The sequence below is a fragment of the Pleurodeles waltl genome, chromosome 1_1 (assembly GCF_031143425.1).
Source record: "Pleurodeles waltl isolate 20211129_DDA chromosome 1_1, aPleWal1.hap1.20221129, whole genome shotgun sequence".
NCBI lineage: Eukaryota > Metazoa > Chordata > Amphibia > Caudata > Salamandridae > Pleurodeles > Pleurodeles waltl.
Window position 1 is genome coordinate 813,247,603 of NC_090436.1, and position 20,424 is coordinate 813,268,026.

The window sequence follows — 20,424 nt, forward strand, 5'->3', positions numbered from 1 at the left end:
ACTCCCAGATAGAGAGGAAATCATCACTTTCCTCCCAGTGGCCAAAGCCCACTACTATCTGAGGCCTTTCTCACAACCGGGACAGAAATAAAAAGGCTATGAATAGTGAATGATGTCTCTCTCTCTCTCTCTCTCACCCACACTCTCTTTGGTTCTTTTGTGGGCATAGTTTGTTGGCTCTGCATTCTATCTTGGTACCGGGAATAACATTGGCAAATATTTTCTTAAGTCTTTAAGTTTGGGAGGAATGTAATATCAGTAGTTCCGCTCTTGCCTTGGCGCTGCACTTTGTATCATCCAGCGTCAAACAGTGCTACAAATAAAGAATGCTTGCGTATGTAAGGCAGTATGCAACGCGATAACAGTCTAGGCAGTGGTGTGTGCATCTAATCATTAGGGAGCTCCCCACAGCTGGCAGCAGCCATTTGAACTGTGATTAGAAGTGAGGGAGATGCCCATATTTTTTTATTTCCCAGTCCAGACCTGATACCTCCCCCATCTTTTCGAGTCGTAACGAGTCGCAAAGTGTACACCCAACATGACTGAAATACTCTTTGATACATGAAGCCCTTTGATTCATATTTCGGTCTGGCCCTGTGCAACAACAAGAAACCTGTGATAAGTTGAAGTGTAGAGAGCTTGGACAAAATGTCATTGATTAAAACACATTTTTAGCAGTGACCAGTCTGTTGTCTTTGATAACCAGGTTCTAATAAATCTGGAAACCTAAGGGTCAGATGATTGTTTGACTTTGGATTTTGGAGAACCATTCCTTTCATAGCACCATGATTAATAAAAAAAAGTTTTTGTGTTTTGGGGAGGAAACTTTCCATTTAGAAGCGTTATTTTTATTTACATAGGGTAAGGGTGATTGTTTCGGTCCAAGCAAAAGGGTCAAATTAATACAATGTCAGCCAATAAGATGAAAAGGACTGTCAGATGAAGTTGGATGACTAGAGATGGGAACTATTTCCCTATGGAGTCATGTGCCTGTATGTGTACGTGTAGCACAGGTAAATGCAAAATAAATGCATCAGGAGATCAAATCGGCTCTTTCTTTCATACAAACATGCTCGCTCACACTAGCAGTTGCCAGTAATCACTGGCTATTAAACCACTTGTTACCCACCCTTTATGCAGCTGCTACCAACAACTGTAATGTAATTGAAAACATGGAAACAGTATTATTTTATACTGCAGGAAGTAATCCCCTTATGTAATGCTTAAATCTCGTGTTTTTTTCTTTGTATAACTCAGCCATATTATGATTCCACATTTATGGGCAGTCTTCTCACTTTCCCTCTGTTTTTCGCGGTGTTACAGTTCTGGTGCATTACTGAGACGTTTCTATTCACGCATCGCACTTTGTTCGGCTATTGTTAACGGTGACAGAGTGAAGGGCTAAGCCCAGCTGAAGCTGACCCGATCTGTTACACTCCGCCTGATTTATTTGATCCCTCCGCTGATTTGCCACTCTTAAATCTCTGGCACGGTTTCAGACCATGTCTCTAGCTAGAAACAGATAAATCTTTTCTTGTAGAGCTCACTTAGTTTTTGTTTCCAATGATGCGGTCGATATGCCCACAAAGTAAAATATGTACACTAAATCTGATATTTCTCTTTTTTTCCGTGAGGCCATAAAAAGTGGAACAAAAGTAATCCAGTGCAAAATAATATATACGTTAGCAGTTATAGTGTATCCACTACAAAGAACAAGAGGCTGGAAATATTATTTTGTGTCACTTGAGCTGGTGCACTTGAGATTGGGGATGGGGAAGACTAAAAACGAATTTAAATCAAATGAAATGCAAACTAAGAGGAACTGACCGCAGCATTGCATGAAAGGACTTTTAAGTCAGAAAGCCAGTGTTGTGCAATTTGGCTTGCTTTGTGAAAGCAAGGTCCACGTTTCCAATGGTCTAATTGGGCGTTGCACTTCACAACAGACATTGCACCTCACAATGCATACTTTGCAAACCATTTTAAGTTACAAAGAAAAGGAAGGCAGGTAGATGGGTGACCCCTTTTTGCAACTTACATTAACACCTATCAGTGATTTACAGCATTTCATACAGAACGTGATGGAAGAGGGTGAACATATGCAATTCAGTCTTTTGTCTGCCCGGTGTGCTCAATGACCTGAAACAAACACATTCACCACAACATACGATAAGGTATTATGGATAAGTAAGATTCAATATAACACATGGAGTTTAAAGCTTATTTTAAAATTTGCAAAGTCTTTTAGAGTCTAATAATTATGACAGGAAACAGATATTATTATCAAATTGATAACTTATGAACATGCAAAGAGCAGCCGGTAACAACCATAGATTACATTTTGAAAACAAGTTTCAGTCAGCCCTAGATAATTATAGGATTGCTATCATTCTAGCGCTATTTTGATAGAGCTGTCCCCTACCTGAGACTGACAGACATTCCTGATGTGAATAACTGCTCTCCACTGTCACTGAGGCTGATGCATCATCATGAGGGCAACAAATGGAAACTGACACCCTCCACATATCCCTTGGTAACACGAGGCGAAAATAGAAAACACAACAACTTACTATCCCAGGTTGCTGTCTATATAAGTGGCAGCTACTAGAAGATCTGCCTTCCTGAGGTCTCTCGTTCTACTAATCAGACCTCAACCATGGTCATGAGTTACAGCTTAAGCACACATTAACCCTTCTCAAACCATACCATGTTACCGATTTACAGCAACTGGTGGTCCTTAAGAACTGCCAGTTACTGGGACAATCTAAGTTAACTTACCAAAGAGCTCACTCACCTTTAAGTTGTTACACATAACTCCCTGTTTTTTAGGTGTACTCAAATCACATACAATGCTTTTGCAGTGGAACAAACCCCATAAACTCAGAGAAGTGGCATTCTGTCCTTTTGTACTTTAGTTAATGGCATCTGGATGAAGGAGGCTGGCCCTCTATGTAGTGTATAAAGCTAGGCACACTGTGCAGGGGGTCCAGGCAGCCACACATTGGTTTACAGGGGTAAAAGCTAGATCACCTAATGCTCTAATTTCCATGGTAGCTTGGTCGAGCAGTTACGCCAGTCTCGGAGAAGTGCAAAGCATTTGTTGTACTCACAGTATCAATCATGCTACTCACACATTCAAAGGAATAACTAGAGACTAATTTATAAAAATACTTCAGATTTTTATATAAATGGTAATAACAAGATTATCAAAATTGGTTAAGTATTTTTGGAGATACGGATTTTTGAAGTTTAAAGAAAATAGCCTTTCTATGCGTAATTACTCACCATAGAAATCAATGGAAGGCCACCTTTAAAATACATATAAAATCACACATTTGATTTTCCAAGCTCTCCTTCTGTGGGTTGGTCTAGGTCTTTGGTGGGTACACTGTGCCAGCTGGAGAAGTTCGCGCACCTCCTGGGTCCGACAGGAGCAGCAGGGAAAAGTCTCTGGAGCTGGTGCAGGGCCACTGCTGAGGACCACTTGAAAAAGGGCTGTGCAGGTAACCTTAAAGGTTGTTACTCGAGGTCCCCTTGGAATGTCGAGGTCGCGAGGGGTGAAGAACCCTTAGGACACAGCAGGCTCTTCATTGTAGGGCACAGGGTGGCCAGGTGCAGAGCGAATTGGTGAGAAAAGAGCTGTGCGCAAAGATGCCCTTTGGATCTGGAGGTAGGTCACTTTAAGGGTTGCTTACAGGACAATGGGGGCACTCTGGTGGAAGATCCAGGGTGTTCCTGAAGTCCCTTGACTGGGAATTCCTGCTGGTCTTTTTTCAGTCCCGGGTGGACTAGCTTTTTTGGTGTCTGATGTCAGCTGACCAACCAAGGGTATTGGTACGGTTCGGGCACTGAAGGGCACAGTGCCACCAAACTTGGTACACTTGCAGGGATTGTCCTTGTGGTTGTTGGTGTTTCATCGGGCCCAGCTGCATCTTCTGGTTTGGGAGTTAGCAGCCAGTCAGTGAAATGACCCTCACTGGTTTACTGGATCCTTCTTGGTTGCAGAGTGATACCTCAAATCTGGAGGGAGTTCTTGGGTGATTGGTGAAGACTGGAGGACCTCTGGGTTTCTTGAGGTCAGTCCAGATGTCCAGCAGCTCCTCAGCAGTGATTGTCAGGTCCTGGTAGAGCAGGCAAGGTTTGGTGCCTTTTCTTTGTGCTGCAGGTCCACAGCTCTCTAAGATGGAGAGAAATGAAATGGCATGTCCACCTTGCAGGCAACACCTTAGGGGTGGTGCATGCCAGGTGTGGCCACTTCTCCTACTCTTTGTGTAGTTTCCCAACTTTGCTCTCACCAAAAGTGGGGTTTTGCAAAGGGGCTGACCATCTGCTGCTAGCAGCAGGCCTAGGGGTCAAGTTTCAAAGGTGGTAAGCCCTTTGAAACTCGCCACCAGGGCAGTGCACAATCCTGAGGGGTGGGGGTTAGCACCTTCACCCAGGAAGGGCAATGTTCTGCAAACCAGAGAGACATGGCTCTCCCCCAAGGTTTGTAGATTGGGTGTCTGGAGGTGGCAGGCTGGATAGAACCAGTTAACAAACATGCCAGGGTAAGTTAGCTTTCTCAGGGGGCACCTCTAAGGTGACCTCTTGGTACATTTAGGGATACATCCAATGCTGGTACCAGTTTGGCTTCATCATTCTGAGTTGTTTGATACCAAACAACCCAGAGTTCAGAGTAACCAACATGTAGCTGGGAAACTCATGTTGACCAGTGTCCAGCACATGTATTAAAATGCCTGCTCTGTTCTCTCACTATGTCCCAGGTTTTGCTAGGACACAGTGGGGGCATATTGCTCATGCAGCTATGCCCTTACAAATAATATGGTGACCCTGCTTTAGGGCCGTAAGGCCTGCCAGAGGGCTGTCTTACCCATAGTAAACACAGTGTATTGTGGGCAGGGCACACCAGTAGTGTGCCATAATGAGTTTGTGTTTTAGGTTTGCACTAGGACACTCAGTCTGCACTGGCAGAGATAGGTGCATTTGGATGCATGGCCCTAGAGGGTGGCACAATAAGGCTGCTGCCCTCCGGGGCCTACCCATATTACCCTAAGCCCTGGGTATCTAACTACCCATTTAATAGGGTCTTATAGTGGTATTTAAGGATGTATCCAATTGTGTAAATGCATCACAACAGTTTTAGGGAAAGAGCTCTGGCCCAGGGAATCTGGTTAGCAGGGGCACTGGGCACTACAACTTCCAGGCTACATTATACATCAGACAAAAAGTGGGGGATAACCATGTCAAAAAGAGGCCTTTTCTCACACTGGTCAAATATTATACCAGTGCCCACGTCCCTCGCTTTGAATGAATCAAGGCATATGGCAATGGGAAATCAACACAAGGCTACACTCATTGTGCAGATAAGCTATTTGGTGATGCGACATGTGGCATACAGGAGATCATCATGATTGCCTGTGCCATCAATTTCCCTATGACACAAAGGGACATTTAGAAATTGAGGTGGACAGGAAGCCTAAGGTATGATGTCCTGCTCCTATGTGCTGTCCTATTGTCATGCTGCCAGTGTCCTCAGGAATGCATGATGCCCTGAGGAATGTGTGCATGTGAATATACCACAAACATCTGTCAGCGAGCTCTCAAGAAGTTGGGATGAGCTCCCATCAACTAACCTCCTGGTGGGTGCTATGCCACGAGCATACTTAAGACTTAGGGGATGATTTAGATTTTGGCAGAAAGGGTACGTCTTTGCAAAGGTGACAGATTAGCCTCCCAACCAAACTCAAGGTTTACCTATTCATTTTAGGGGCAGGGAAATCTTAAGTGTTTCGATGACAGAGCCAATTCTGAGTATGTCACTGACATACTCCAACGGCCCGATGAATTACAGGTCCTTCAGAGGTTAATACAGAACATTGTCTGTCCTATTTTGAGTGGATAACATTATACATTTTTCTTCTTGTCTGTCACCATCAGATAAAACTGACGGTGAGGGAGAGTACAAAATGATAATCATTCCTACATCATGGGAAAATATTCCCATTTTTCAATAACAAACTCTTGTCTTGAGAGATTGTTTTTGTAAAATGTAAATCTTTGTACAAATTTGATAAAGGGCCATCATGTTTGACGGGATTATTTGTCAGACTTTTACATTATTGACAAGAACCACCGAAACAGCAGTTCCTGTCCATGTTAAGAGGCTGATGGACAACTCTAGAACTGGCAGGCAGAGGTCTCCAGGCTAGCAGGGGAAATATTCTCTGCCATTCTGTAGTACACTCCATCCAACAAATCGGGCCCTTATACTGTAATTTAACCTATTCTTATGGCAGTAAACCTCCTTAAAATATCTCACTAACATACACAGTCATACTTTGAAATACTATGCCATGCTCTTCACCCCATAGCAACTGTCAGCCTATAGGTGACACCTGGGAAAGGGCCAAGACAAAGCATTGTATGCTTCTTGTCTTCTTAAGGCACCTAGTAAACATTAACAAATTTTGAAGAATTCCATTGAGGAGTGTGCATGATGGAGGTGTTGACATCAGGTGGAAAAGGTATAATTTTGTACTTTGTTCTTTTTGAACAATGCTTGACATGATTTTCGGATAAGCCTGTGAAAAAACTGAATTAACATTTAAGCAAACAATACTAACTGGGGAAAAAAGAAAACAACAGGGATAGTCAGATTGGGTTATATTGCAAGAAGAACCCCAGTTTAAGGGACAGCATTCCTAAGTGGTTACATCAGCATGAAATACATGCTTATCATGTGGCTGCCCCCTAGATGACTTTGGTGGGTGACAGATCTTCTAGAAGACCGCACAATGCCCATCATATTGTTCAGTTTACAACGGCTTCATAAAAAAGTCTGCTTCCAATTAATGCCACAATTTGCACCTACTATGGTCTTTCTTTAAATTGAAGAGTCAAAGTTTGTCCAAATTTCAAGATGTTCAATTCTAGTCGCGAAGCTTGGCTCCAAGTTGTCTTAGACTGCTTGTAGGACCCTGATTATACAACATTCTTATTCTCACTTTGCAGCCCATAAGTGATCCAAATAAGTTCTTTCTTCTCCAAGTGACGTGTTTTATGACATAAGGTCATAGATGCAGGTTTATTGTTAGAATTATTTCTATTTCTTTAAATTGTTAATTTATCAGATTGAACAAATAAAGTTGCAGCATGTATCTACATCAAAATGCCATAAAATGACCCTGAAGTTAGCCACGCTCTTTCATAGGGCCACCAAGGAGTGACCCTAGAGTTAAACACACTTCACAGAGACCACCTTTAAGTAATCTCAGTTTTAGCACTCGGTTAAATAGTTCCACCTAGGAGCAACTCTTGAGTCAACCAGACTAACCACCTCAAGAGCCACCTTAGCCAGGTTTGCAATGTAGGATTAGCCAGTAGAAAACTTATTTTTGCACACTGTTTTGTTGGGAAACAAATCTGTGAGGACAAAAACATACTTAGAATATTTTCATCTAAGTCCAATTACATATTTTTCATGAAATTCTTTCCACACTAGAACGGAACCTTTAATTCTTATTGACATAGTTCACTTGAAACTGAAGCAGTGGCTTAGTCCTTGTTTATCGCCTTTGATGTGACATTCTGTATGAAACAAGATTAAGGTGCATAAAGAAAAGCAGGGGATGTACTGGAATACACACAGTAAAACAATGCACAGCCTCCTGAGGCTTCTTTACTGTTGAACACAGCAGTTACAATGATAACCTCTCCTGCAGCCGTTTAACTTGCTTTCAGCATTCTGCACAATGAGGGGCTCAGTGTTAGAAATCGATCTTAGAATTAGAGTTCTCCAGGAGTTAGATCTAATCTACAGTAAAACATTTCAAGCCATTTGTAACATCATTTTCCAAGTGTCCTAACAAGTTACAGCCATGGCTCAAACATACACAAACCTGGAAACTCTGGAGACTGGGCAGGTGGCACTGGGAAGGTCCTTTACATCTGGGTCTATGAAGCTCAGACCAGCAGGATCAGCTATTTACTTTCCTTCCAAACTATGAAAGGCAGTGTTTGTTGCACATGGGATTGTTTTATAAATAAAACTTAGGGTCTGATGTAGATTTCGGCGGACGAGTTACTCCTTCACAACGGTGACGGGTATCCCATCCGCCGAATCATAAATCCCATAGAAAATAATGAGATTTATATTTCGATGGACAGGATATCCATCACCGCTGTGACGAAGTAACCTGTCCTCCAAAATCTAAATCAGGCCTTTAGTATTAATGCAATTTTTTGCATTCCTAGAAACCAACAACAAGAACAATGATGTTGAAGTTGACATTCATCAGCCAACAAGTACATCATAAAAAGTGATACTACATTTTAAAATACTCAAACTATTAAACACAACGTAACTAGTCTCAAAGCTTGGCTCCAAGTTGTCTTGGACTGCTTGAAGGACCCTGGCTATATGCCATTCCTGCTCTCATTGTGAAATCTATAAATTGATCTAAACAGGAACAAAGCATTTTTATTAGTACAAAAGGGAAGATTCGGAGAATCGGCCTTGTTGCAACTAGAAAAATGCTTTTTGGGATGTGCAAAGCCCTATCTGTGATTCGGTAACATGTTACCGAATCGCAATTTGGGTTTTGCGATTCGGTATTAGGAAGGGACGTGTTCAGGGTGTCCCTTCCTAATACCGAATCTAAATGTATTCCATGATTGTTTTGTGACTGTAAAAGCAATCGCAAATCAATCGCAGTTAGCACCAATTTCAAATTGGTGCTAACCCATTCGCAAAGGGCCACTACCTACTCTTCAAAAATGAAACTGAAGAGTTTCATTGTTTTCTTTTTAAACACAGCCCGTTTTCCTTTAAGGAATCACAGACATGGTGGCCTCCTGACACTAGCAGGCCACCATCCCTTTGATTTTTGTGATTCCCAGTGGGTCGCAAACTGCAACCTACCTCATTAATATTAATGAGGCAGGTCTATTTGCGACCCACCGGGAATTGCAATAGAAACTCAATGGAGTTTCTTACATTTGGAATTGCGATTCGCATGGAATCGCAATTAGGAAATCTCAATTCCAAATATTTGTACATGTGGCCCTAGGTTCTTTCTTTTCTCAGTGTGGTGTTTTCATGACATGAATTCATAGATGCAGGCTTATTGTTCTTTGTTGCACTGGGTTCTGCCACAGCAGTACACCTGGATTTTTTGTTGTTTTGATCATTAGGTTTTTGGACTTTTTACCGTAGTTGAGCCTCATTATCGGTGTCTCACACTCGGTATTCACATGGTAAACAGGCTGCGCATGTTTACTGCCAGTGTTTGTCTTTTAAGGTAAGGCTGCTGTGATGCAGCAAGGTTAATGGGGCACTTGGCTGGGAACACATGAACATGTGTGCTCATGCGTGGGCACACATGTGGGGGCTGCGCACGGGAGACTACTGCTGTGTGGAGCCCAGTAACAGCGCACAGGTAGCTTGGTGCAATGGAGACTCTCTAGGTATAGGTATTCACCTGGGAAAGGCCTCATGAGGTAAGTGCACCCTATTAGGGAAAAGTAAGTGTGCTTTTCTGTTTTAACTATAGCGACACTCCATTACACACCTAGGGAGGGAACTGCCTTAGAGTGTAGTTTTCTTTCTCCTTGGCCTACAGAGACCATTGACATCTTGAACTAAAATATAACCTGCACAGGAAAATCAAATTTCACACTTCCAAAATGATAACTGTACATCCTGTGGGTCATTCAGAGTTTTCATATTCCCCTGGCTCAGCTTAGCATCAGATCCCAGGCCTGTTGCCAACCTGCTGTGTCTAGTAATTACATTCACTCTAGCAGCAGGAACAAAGGCCGCCCCCACACAAATGGAGCAAATAGCACTACTTTTCCTTGCTCTTGAGGAGGAAAGGGGTGGGGCAGAATTCTCTGTATCAAACACCCAGCTGTCACACTGCATCAGGGATGGGCTTGGTCAAGCCCCCTGAACAGAGGAGAATGCCCAGACATCTGGAGCCAAACCACTGGGAACCCACCTTTGAAATTCTAGTGTGCAGGACCCTGGCAGTAAAGTCAGCGAGGGGTGGAGCTGAGACTCCAGGAGCTGATGTGACCAGTGGCTCCTTGATGACACCATTTTGGATTGTCCTAACATGCTGTGCAGGAGGGCTGGGACAGGGGTGGAGAGGTGATGTGGCACTCCAAGATTGGCTAGGGGTGCTTGTCTTCTGGAACCTTCCTCTCTCCTTTATAAACTCTTGCACAAGGGGAAGACTCTCCTCTTGCCAGCGGATTTTCTACCTCCTTCACTGCTGGATCTCGGGACTGCCAAGGAGAACTGGAAGGAGGAAGCCCCTGGCTCCCTCTCAGGACCCAGGACTCAATCCAGTTGACCCCAGGACCAGTGGGTCTCCACAAGGGCCAATGAAGGTGACCCCTTTAATCCCCATGAGGACCAGATGGGGGAAACCCTGGACATTTCTGCACCCACCAACAAAGCCACAAAGGAGAACTGGCACAGGGAGCCATGACAGCCAGTTTTTGGAAGACTGCTCTGCTTTGGTGGTGAGGAGGGTTGCTGTAAATGCATATGGTGGAAAGAGCTCACCACCAGGGGTAAAATGAGCCCAGAATCATCCAAATCGGCTGAACAGGCCCTGAGTTATGGAATTTTAAAGTTTGGCAGCCTTTGACATAATTCCTCCCTCAAAGCGCCTGGGGCTCTTCTGCAGTTTCATTATTTTCCCTTGGGGTGGGCCAGGGCCCAGGGAGGTGGCACAGAAAAGCTAAATTCACCTTTTTGGGGGAGAGAATTTGTGTTTGCCCCCTCCCCATTCTGCTAACTCACTCGGGGACCCCATCGCCCGGCTGGACTCTCTTTGCGGGGCCCAGACCCCATTCCGAACCCTTGTGTACACTGAATAATGGGGAAGCACCATCGTGCATTCCCAGGAGGAGGCAGTGTTGAAGTAAGCCTCAGCAAGGCCTACTAGTGCAAGGGGTTCACCCTTCTCTGCACAAAGACCTCAGACCATATAGGAAGAAGTTGGCACAGAAACTGAAATAAAAGACAAAGTTTATTAAACCTCATGACGTGGTACTACAGTTCAAACAGCACCCTTCGGTAATGTTTGAAGTAGCACACTGAACTAAGAGAGCATGCTCCTTTTATACCCATGCAGGGGCTAAAAGAAGGTGGTACAATTATAGAAGCAAGACTTACATACATGTAAGGTCATATGGAAATGCACAGTCAACAGGTTGGAGGGGCTAACAGTTTCAAGGACTAGTTGACACATTACTGTCTGTTACTGATTACTAACAGCTGCAGATCTTAATGGGCATGTGCGAAAGTGGGAGATGCTAAATATAACTTGTCACTAGACAGATTTTCAAGAGTAGAAAGGTAGGACAGAGCACATGGCGAGCACATGGCAGAGAAAATGGCTGCCATGAATACAAAATGGATTCCGCCAAATGTTCACAATAGTTGCTAAATACAAGATGTCTTCTGCTAATGCTAAATCTAATCACTATTAAATTACAACAGCAGGAGAGGCCTAGAACCCCATCCCTGGGCCCCAGGAAGCAGCCTCAATAGCACCCGGCTGACCACTGGGGTGGGCAGACATGCAGGTGGACTGCCTGCTCCTGCAGCAACATGCAGACGTGCTGCTGGTGTGGGGAGCTGATGAGGACAGCCATGGGTGAGCCATGAGCTGCCATCCAACAGTGGCCCTCCCTAGGGTGCACGTGTGGACCGGGCACCCCCACCAGAAAAGAATTAACTAAAATGCGGCACAAGGCCACATTTCACATTAAAAAAATCAAAGGAAAACCTCACTGTGGCTCTCCCCAGCACAGCGGGAGAGCCACTACATTATTCACTGCACTCCTGGGAAACTTGCCCCATAATGCACTGCAGGATCTTTCCCATAACACAGCCTGTAGTGGTCCTAGGACGATGGGACCACCACTAAAATGTTCAACAAGATGTGCTCTTCCTCCCTAGAACCTTCTGGGTCCCCACCTTAAGTTGGGGGGACCCCAAAATCATCACTTTTCCCACTTTTCAAAGCATTTCTAAGCTCTCTTGTGGCTCGAGCCTTTGCTTTACAGCTGATGGTAGTTTGTCTTCTGGGTGCCTGATGTATTTAGCATTTAGGAGGCATGAGGGCCTGAAAAGATATGAACTGTAGTCTTCCGGGGTGGAGAACATGCTTAACCTGTTATGCCTTTTATTGTGATTAACTTGTAATGATATTGCATGGGGTTATGCCTTCAAGGGCTGAATGTATAAATACACTGTAATGTTTTTTTCCCCACATTGCTTTAATGTAATTATGTCTCTTGGGGCTGTTTATGTGGGTACATTACAACGCTGATGAACCTTATAGCAATTACAACAATGATTCATGCCAAAGTAATATCCTATTTATACCACGACTGATTGAACACACTTGATATGTTTGTTTTTCTAGGGGATCATCAATGGTTGTACAATGTCATCTATGGGATATTCCAGCTGCCAATGTATATTTGTAAATTATTGCGTAGTATTCTCGAAGGTGTGCATAATAAATGCACTTCTCCTTCTCTAAAGAAAAAGTACTGTCTGGACAATCATTTATTGAGGGTTATTATTGCGTGGCAGTGATTGGTGATTCCTAGTCCACACCACCTCCCTTGAGTAGGCCTTAGACTGCCCTGCCTCGCTACCCTGAGAGACTCAAGCACTACTAAGTGGTGTTTGGTCTCCACTGAAGACAATTGAGGAACTATTATCTTGGCTGGCCGCACAACTAATAGCCCAGTTCCCAATTCCCAACATTCTTCTTGACATTATAGCCCTCATTATGACATTGGCAGTAAATTCCGCCTACCGCCACGGCCGCCAACATTCCGCTGCCGTGGCTACCAGCTGCCAACCGCAATATTACTGTAGACGGAATACTGCCAGAAGGCTGGCAGAATTCCATTGACGGTCCTGGTGGTGGATGGCGGTAAGGTGGCGCTGCTGCCAGCAGCAGCACCACGCCAGCAAAACACAGCCTACTGTATCTTGTTCCATGATTCGGCCTGGCAGTGTTTTGCTGGTCAACGCTGCTGCTGGCAGCAGCGCTGCGTCCCGTCTCCTGCCAGAGGACCCCCTTCAAGCAGGTAAGTCGGGTTCTCCGACAGGAGAGATGGGTGGGGGGTGTTGTGTGCATGTCTACGGGTGTTGTGTGGGGGTGTGTGTGTCTGTATGCGTGCATGCAGGTGTGAGTCGTGCAGAATGCGTGCGTGAATGACTGACTGTGAGTGTACATGTATGTTGTGTGTTGTGAATGCGTATGTGCAACAATGTATGTTAGTGTGTGTTGCGGTGTGGGTATGTATGTGTGCATGCATGGGTGGATGTGGGTATGCATGTGTGTATGAGTGTGTATGTGTGCGTGTGTATATGTGGGGGGTGAGAGGAGGACGGTGAGGGATGGTGGGGGAGGATTCTGGGGAGGGGGGCGGGTGAGACCCCTATCAGTGGTATTACCTGGCACTGATAGTGCCTACTGCCATAGTTTTCATGGCAGTACGATTGCCACGAAAACCATGGATATAGGCGGGGTCATGATCCCGAGGGTGGGATTGTGACGGCTGCCTGGCTGGAGACCAAAGTCTCCAGCCCAGTGGCCGTTACCACCCTGGCAGACGGAGTAGTACATTGGCGGTTTGGCTTGAGCCAACCCACCGAAGTCATAATTTGGGTAAAGGTACTTCCAGCCTGTTGGCAGTATCTGTCCCCAAATTACTGCCATCCGTCATAATGACCCCCTATTTCTGGTTCTTCATATTGCTGTCACAAGACAACTATTCAGTCATCCTTGGATGGATAGTTTGTGGTCATTCTTAATTTGCCATATTCGGCAACTAAAGTTGTAGTATGTTAATCACATCAAAAAGTACAAGCCATGTGGTACGACACTGGAGTTAGCCACACTCGTTCCATCGGTCACCAAGTAGTAACCCTAGATTTAACCACCCCTGTACACCTTATTATGATTTCAATTCTACAATGGAAATTTTAATTCATATTTACTTATCTCACTCCAAGCTGAAATTATTGCTGCTTGTTTAGTCCTTGTTTCTCACCTTTAACATAAAATATGTTTTTTAAGAGTAATTGAGGTGCATAAAGAATAGCAGAGGACGAACTTGGATTACACACAGTGAAACAATGCACAATTTATTGAAGCCTCTTTACCCTTGGGCCCTAAAAGGGTTGGTGTTACATTAATGTCCTTTCTTGCAGCCCTCTGACCTACTTTCACCGTTCTGCGCAATGAGGGGCTCACAGTTAGGAATCAATCTCAGAATTAGAGTTCTCCAGGGGTGCGGTCTACATTAAAACATTTCAAGCCAGTTGGAACATCATTATTCTGGGGTCCTAACAAGTTACAGCTATGGCACAAACATACACAAGCCTGGAAGCTCTGGAGAACAGGTAGTTGGAACTGCGAAGTCCCTTTACAGCTGGGGCTGTGAAGCTCATTCCTGTAGGACCAGCTATTGGTTTCCCTTCCATGCTATGAGAGGCAATGCTTGTCTCACACAGTTTTGTCATAAATACATTTTTGTATTAATACAATTTTTTTATCATTTTTAAAAGCCAACAACAAAAACACTGAAATCCACATTGTCATCCAATAAGTAAATCCGAAAGAGAGATATTACATTTTAAAATACTCCTACTATCAAATACAAGGTAACTATTTTTGCTTAAAAAAACAGGGAAATAATAAAGCCAATTTTCCCAAACAAGTAAGTAACATCTATAACTTTCAATTTGTTTCACATAGCCTAAAATAATAACTATTTATTTATTTTTTCAAGCAGGTGTTAACGCATAAGTTATTTTTCAATATTTAGGTACAATACGAATGCAATAAACATTTCAAACTATTTTCTAGGCAATATTCTTAACAATCTTTTAGGCTATGAATGTAATGCAAAACCACAACATGCACAATGTGTCCTTTCAAAGACAGTAGACTGTCTGCCAACATGTTGTGGGTACATTTATTGTAAGGAGAGATTAACTGAGCTCAGTCATTGGAGGTGTGTTAATTATTTCTCCACCCGTTGCACAGGCAGAGCAATTACACTTGATGATATTGTTGCGAGGACCACCAAGCATAACCACAATTCCTCTGCAATGGAGTTAGAGGGTAGAAAAATGTGCAACACCTTTAGACAGGCACGACCACCTCCAATGAACGCTATGTCTTAGTATTGAGGGAAGTAACTCAGATCCTTGCCATGCAAGTAATTGCTAGTATGCCCTGAGTCCCAAATGTAAGGAGAATGGTTGAAAGGCTTAAACAGGAGTGCAATTCCTATCTAAAAACTCATAAAATCTATTCAGAAAATAACATTCCCCTGAACTAACTGAACTGAGCTAAGGGGAAAAAGCAATTACAATGCAGTCAGAACCACACATGCAAGTACCAATCAAACTTTTACAATGCATTTGTCTTTACCACACAGGCCTCCACAGTGAATTTTAGTTGTAAAGGCATGAACGGGAAGGTCAAATGCATTCTAAATGGTTTTACAGGTAAATGTAAATATCATGCAGGGAAGTATTAGGTTTGTTTAATATATATATACCGTAACGCATGCCCTAAGGTAACTATTAGTCACATCCCGCCATGCACATTTTTTTCCTCAATTTTGTGAGGTAATTAGCAGTGCATGGTGAGGGCGCGAGTTATAGTTACCTTAGGGCACGAGTTATAGCTACTTCAGGTAACTCTAAATAGAACTGGTGAATTTCATTTTTTTTTTACATTTAAAATGTGAGCCTAGCTTTAATTTCCCTGTAACTTTTTTTCAGTGAATTTCTATGCCTTTCTTATTCTGTTTCCTAACTATAATGTTTATGTAACCCTTGTTCTTTTAGTGAATGTTTCTTTTTAACGTGTAGTAATTTTATGACTATATGTTAATCCAACCACTGCCGCACTGAAGCTAACCCCCTCTAAGCACCCAACCTTGCACCATGCACGGCCTTCACCCTGTGCATGGGCCTTTGGCTGTACATAGCTGGAGTTGGCCGCTGCCTCTCTGGGTGTGAGAATAGGTGTCAGAGGGTGTACCTGTGTAGCTGTCTGAGTGACTATCAGATTGTCTCTGTGTGAGAGTGTGTACATCAATGTTTTAATGGGTGTGTCAGTGTGTGTATGGGTCTGTGAGTGGGTGCATAAGGGCTTCAGTGGGTCTGTGACTGGGTTTGTGAGTGTCTGAGTGGGTCTGTGAGTGTTTGCCTGTGCTGTGAGTGGGTGCAAGAGGGTCTCAGTGGGTTTGTGAGTGGGTGCGTAAGTGTCTCAGTGGGTGTACGAATGGCAGAAAAAAATTGAAAGAGAGAGAGAGTGAGAGGGAGACTGAGACTTTTTTAGACTTTGATATATGATATACTTAGAATGACATATTTTTGTTTAATTTAGAAATGAAAATGTATTTTTCATTTAAAAAAATAAAATCACCTTTTATTTAAACATTTGTACTTAAAGAAAAAGAGGGAAATGAGTCCAGCTTAACTCAAACCCTTAGTGTTTAGTGTGAAAGTCCTTGACTTTCACGCCGAGCAATCTTTTTTTTCAGCCCTCTTTTTTTTGCTCTTTAAGGGCTATCTGGGACTGTGGAAGAGCTCTCAAGGGTTCCCTATTGTCCCTATATGTATTTTTTTTAATTCTATTTCAAAACAAGCCCTTTATGGGCTATCTGGGACTGCATGGGAAGCCTCAAGGCCTACCCCACATTCCCATTGCATCAGGATCCAAGGAGCTGCTTTAAGCAGCAGCTCCGTGGTTGCTGAAGCATTTTATCTCTGTCCCCTGCACAAGTGCAGAGGACAGAGAGGAAAACTTTGGATTTTGACAGCGGGACCTGCTTTAGAGCTCCCGCTGTCAAAACCCAGTGTTTGCTGTGGCTTGGGCCAGGAAAAGCTGTGTCCTGGGGATAGGCACCCTGAGACATAACTAGGACTGGCGGCCCCAGGGACAGCAGAGGCTCCACAAGGGGAGCCAAGTGACTCCCCTCCAGTGTTTACATAGCCCCAGGAGGTGGTTCCTTGGGGCACGGGGGTCCCACAGGCCCCCCCTTCACTTTTTTAAAGCTTTGCCACAGGGGTGGTCCCTGGGGTGTGAGAGGGCCAAGAGACCCTCTCCCATTTCTAAAAAAATTACCCAGGATTTGGTCCAACCGGGGGCTTCATGATAACGTAGCACGGGAGACCGCACATCATTTTTTTTTTTTACGGTAGATCCACTTTTCAGCCCTAGTGGGGGGGGGCTTTGTGGCCCCACCACAAGACCTAAAGGGTCAAATTGTTCGTTTCCTGGCCCCTTTTGAATTTTTTTTTTTCTGTGACTCTGCTTCAGCCGAGTCCCAAGTTGGCTGACAACACTTCTGTTGTTAAAGTGTTAACAGCCAATCAGATCTCTGCACTAGATCGGGAGGGGTCACAAATCCTTCACATCCCTATAAATACAAATTTGGATTTACTTAATTTTCTCAAAAATTACTGAACAGAGTTACACCGAATTACAGAAAAGGATCTTTCTGGACGGAGAGCTAATTTTCTGCCAAAGTTGGTGTAATTCCATTCATTGGTTTTTGCACTATCGCTATTCAATTTTTCCCTGGGTAATTAACATTGGAAACGCTCTAAATTTCACGCTCCTTTATCTCGGCCCCCGTCTGACAGATCACCTTGAAATTTTCCAGACAGCAGCTCACGTGACAACATCATCTAGATTTGCTCTCCTCACCAGACATAGGGAGCAACCTGTATAAGTCAAAACAACACCCTTTCAGGGGTAGAGTGACCCATAAATTATGCAAAACAGAAGTGAGAACTCTGGGTTATTCCCAAGTTTAGGTGGGGAGCAGCTCCAGTAAGGAGTACCCTGCAACATCAGTGCCACTCTAGATTTGTTCACGTCAAATGTCTGTTTTGCTAGCAAAGCTTTTAAGTATAGGATTAGCACAGTGTGACCCACGCCAAGCTAGAAAGCAGGAATGTCTTTTGCCATTTGTGCAGCAGAATCTTTAAGCACAGGATTTGCCCAGTGCCATCCTTCCTGAGTTGCAAAAAGACAAAAGCCTAGAGTGTCGCTGGTGTTGCAGGGTGCTCCCGTTTGGAGCTGCTCTCCACCTAAACTTGGGAGCTACCCAGAGATCTCTCTTCTGTTTTGTATTTTTAAATGGAACGTTATCGTTAGGACCTGAAGCACAAAACCAGAGAAATTCAGCAACTAGTGATAGAGTTATTTCAAGTAACTATAACTCGCTATCAAAGCTCCCTCCAAGTCAGAGCAAACAGCTATGTCCTGGGGGCGGGCACCCAGGGATATAGCTGGAGCTCGCCCTGGGGGCTGGTGGTCCCTATGGCCATTAATGGCTCCTTAAGGGGTGATGCACAGCCCCCCTCCAACATGTAATAGCCCCGGGGAGGTGGTGGTCCCCAGGCTGGGGATTTGCTATGGACCCCTTCACTGTTTAAATTAAAGTCCCAGGGAGTTGTCAGTCCCTGGGGCTGTGGGGGGGGGGGTTTTCAGGCCCCCCAGCATTGCATTTGTTTAATGCCCCTGGGAGGTGGCGGGCCCTGGGGCTGCAGGTTTTTTTTTTTCTTTTAATATCTCAATACTACTGGACAGATTGTTACCAAACAAGAAAAAAGCTTCTTTCTGGACCAAAAGCTACCAAAGTTGATGTAATTCCATTCAGCAGTTCAGGCTGTTCAAAACCACTATGGTAATTAACATGGGAAATACAACTTTTTTGACCTTCCCTTTTTCGTGGCCCCAGCTTGACGTTTCACCCTGAACCTTCCCCTTTGCAACAAGATTCTCTGGAACACTGTTTTTGGAACATTTTGTAAAGATTTGTCAAACGGCACCAAAGATATAGTCAAATCAAAAAGAGATTTTTCTATGGAAACATGGTCCTAACAATAACTACCTAGTGGCAATCACCACTAGGAAATATATATATATAAAACTTGCACACCCGCAATACACATTTATGTGATCAATAAGTCAATAATTTTACTGCAGATGTTACACTAACATTATCAATGATGTTATCAAAGACGTCGAGAGTGCTGCAATTTGTGAGATACTTTGCAGTGCATAACATGAGCGTCAGTTATAGTTGCCTTAGGGCGTGAGTTATAGTTACATTATTGTTACTTGAACTAACTCTAACTCTAACTATTTCTATGGTTTTGCACATTTAAAATGTGAGCCTAACTATAACATTCCTGTAACCTTTAGTTTTTTAACTGTGGGTACACTAACACATCCAATAGCTCGATTACAGTAAGGTGTTGTTTCTTGCAACATTCAGACTAATTTGGGTATATTCATTACATCCTTGAATATCAGGTTTGCAATAACCAATGCTTGTTAAATGTCATGTTTATTTTAACCAATGCTTGTTGATTATACACATTGTATCCCACCTGCTAAACTTGGGCCAACTGTAATGGCCAAAACATACTCTTCGCAATGTGATTTGGATTGAACATGTGCCGCAATCAGGCGGATAATTGCTAATTAGCTTAACAAGCAATCTGCCAAAAGGTACATCTGCACATTCGCTTATGTAAGGATGCTTGTGAGTCTAAGGCCTTGCTTGGCTTTCTACCCAATGCTCTACTCACCTGTTTCCAGTCAAGTCAAGTTCCTTGTCCTCCAGCCCACCTCCAGTCGAGTTACAGTGCTCCTCGTTCTCTGACCAGCTTCCAGTCAAGTGCCAGCATTTCTCTTCCTACGGACAGCCTCCGGTCAACTTCCTTCGGAGTCTCAGCTCTCCTGTTCCGTCTTCTGCCTATGATTCTGTATTTCCTGTAAAAGAGAGAAAATAATAAAGGTGAGAAAACCCAGTTTGGGTTCTTCTGAAATTTTCAAACAAGGAACTTCATTTCAAGGTAAAGAAAGAGTAATCACTTAAAGGAAACAAAACAGAGCTCTCTCTTTTAAATAATTTATGACAATAAGAACTAACATAACTTATCATTTGGGTGGGAATCCAAGATACTGTTAAAGAGACATTAAGGAAAGACGTATTTCCTGTAACAAGCTATCCCCTGAGAATTAGGAGATCAGAAATAGATCAAGTTTCTCAATACTATTACTGGCAAGAGATTACCCTAGAACACAAAAAAGCCCTTTAGTCAAGTTGATTGTTTTTGAGTTTGGACATTGCTTCAGAGTCCGTGAAAGTATTGTAAAAAGAGGAAGAGACTTGTTCAGCCTTATAGAAACGTATGCAGAATGTGTGAACAATAACTGACATTTTGCTATAGTTTATGGAAATTCAATGTATTAATGAAATAATTATTTTGCAGCCCAGAATCCTAAATACTAAGAACCCAATATTTGGAGAAATCAGAAGTCCTTACGCCTAACACAACACACA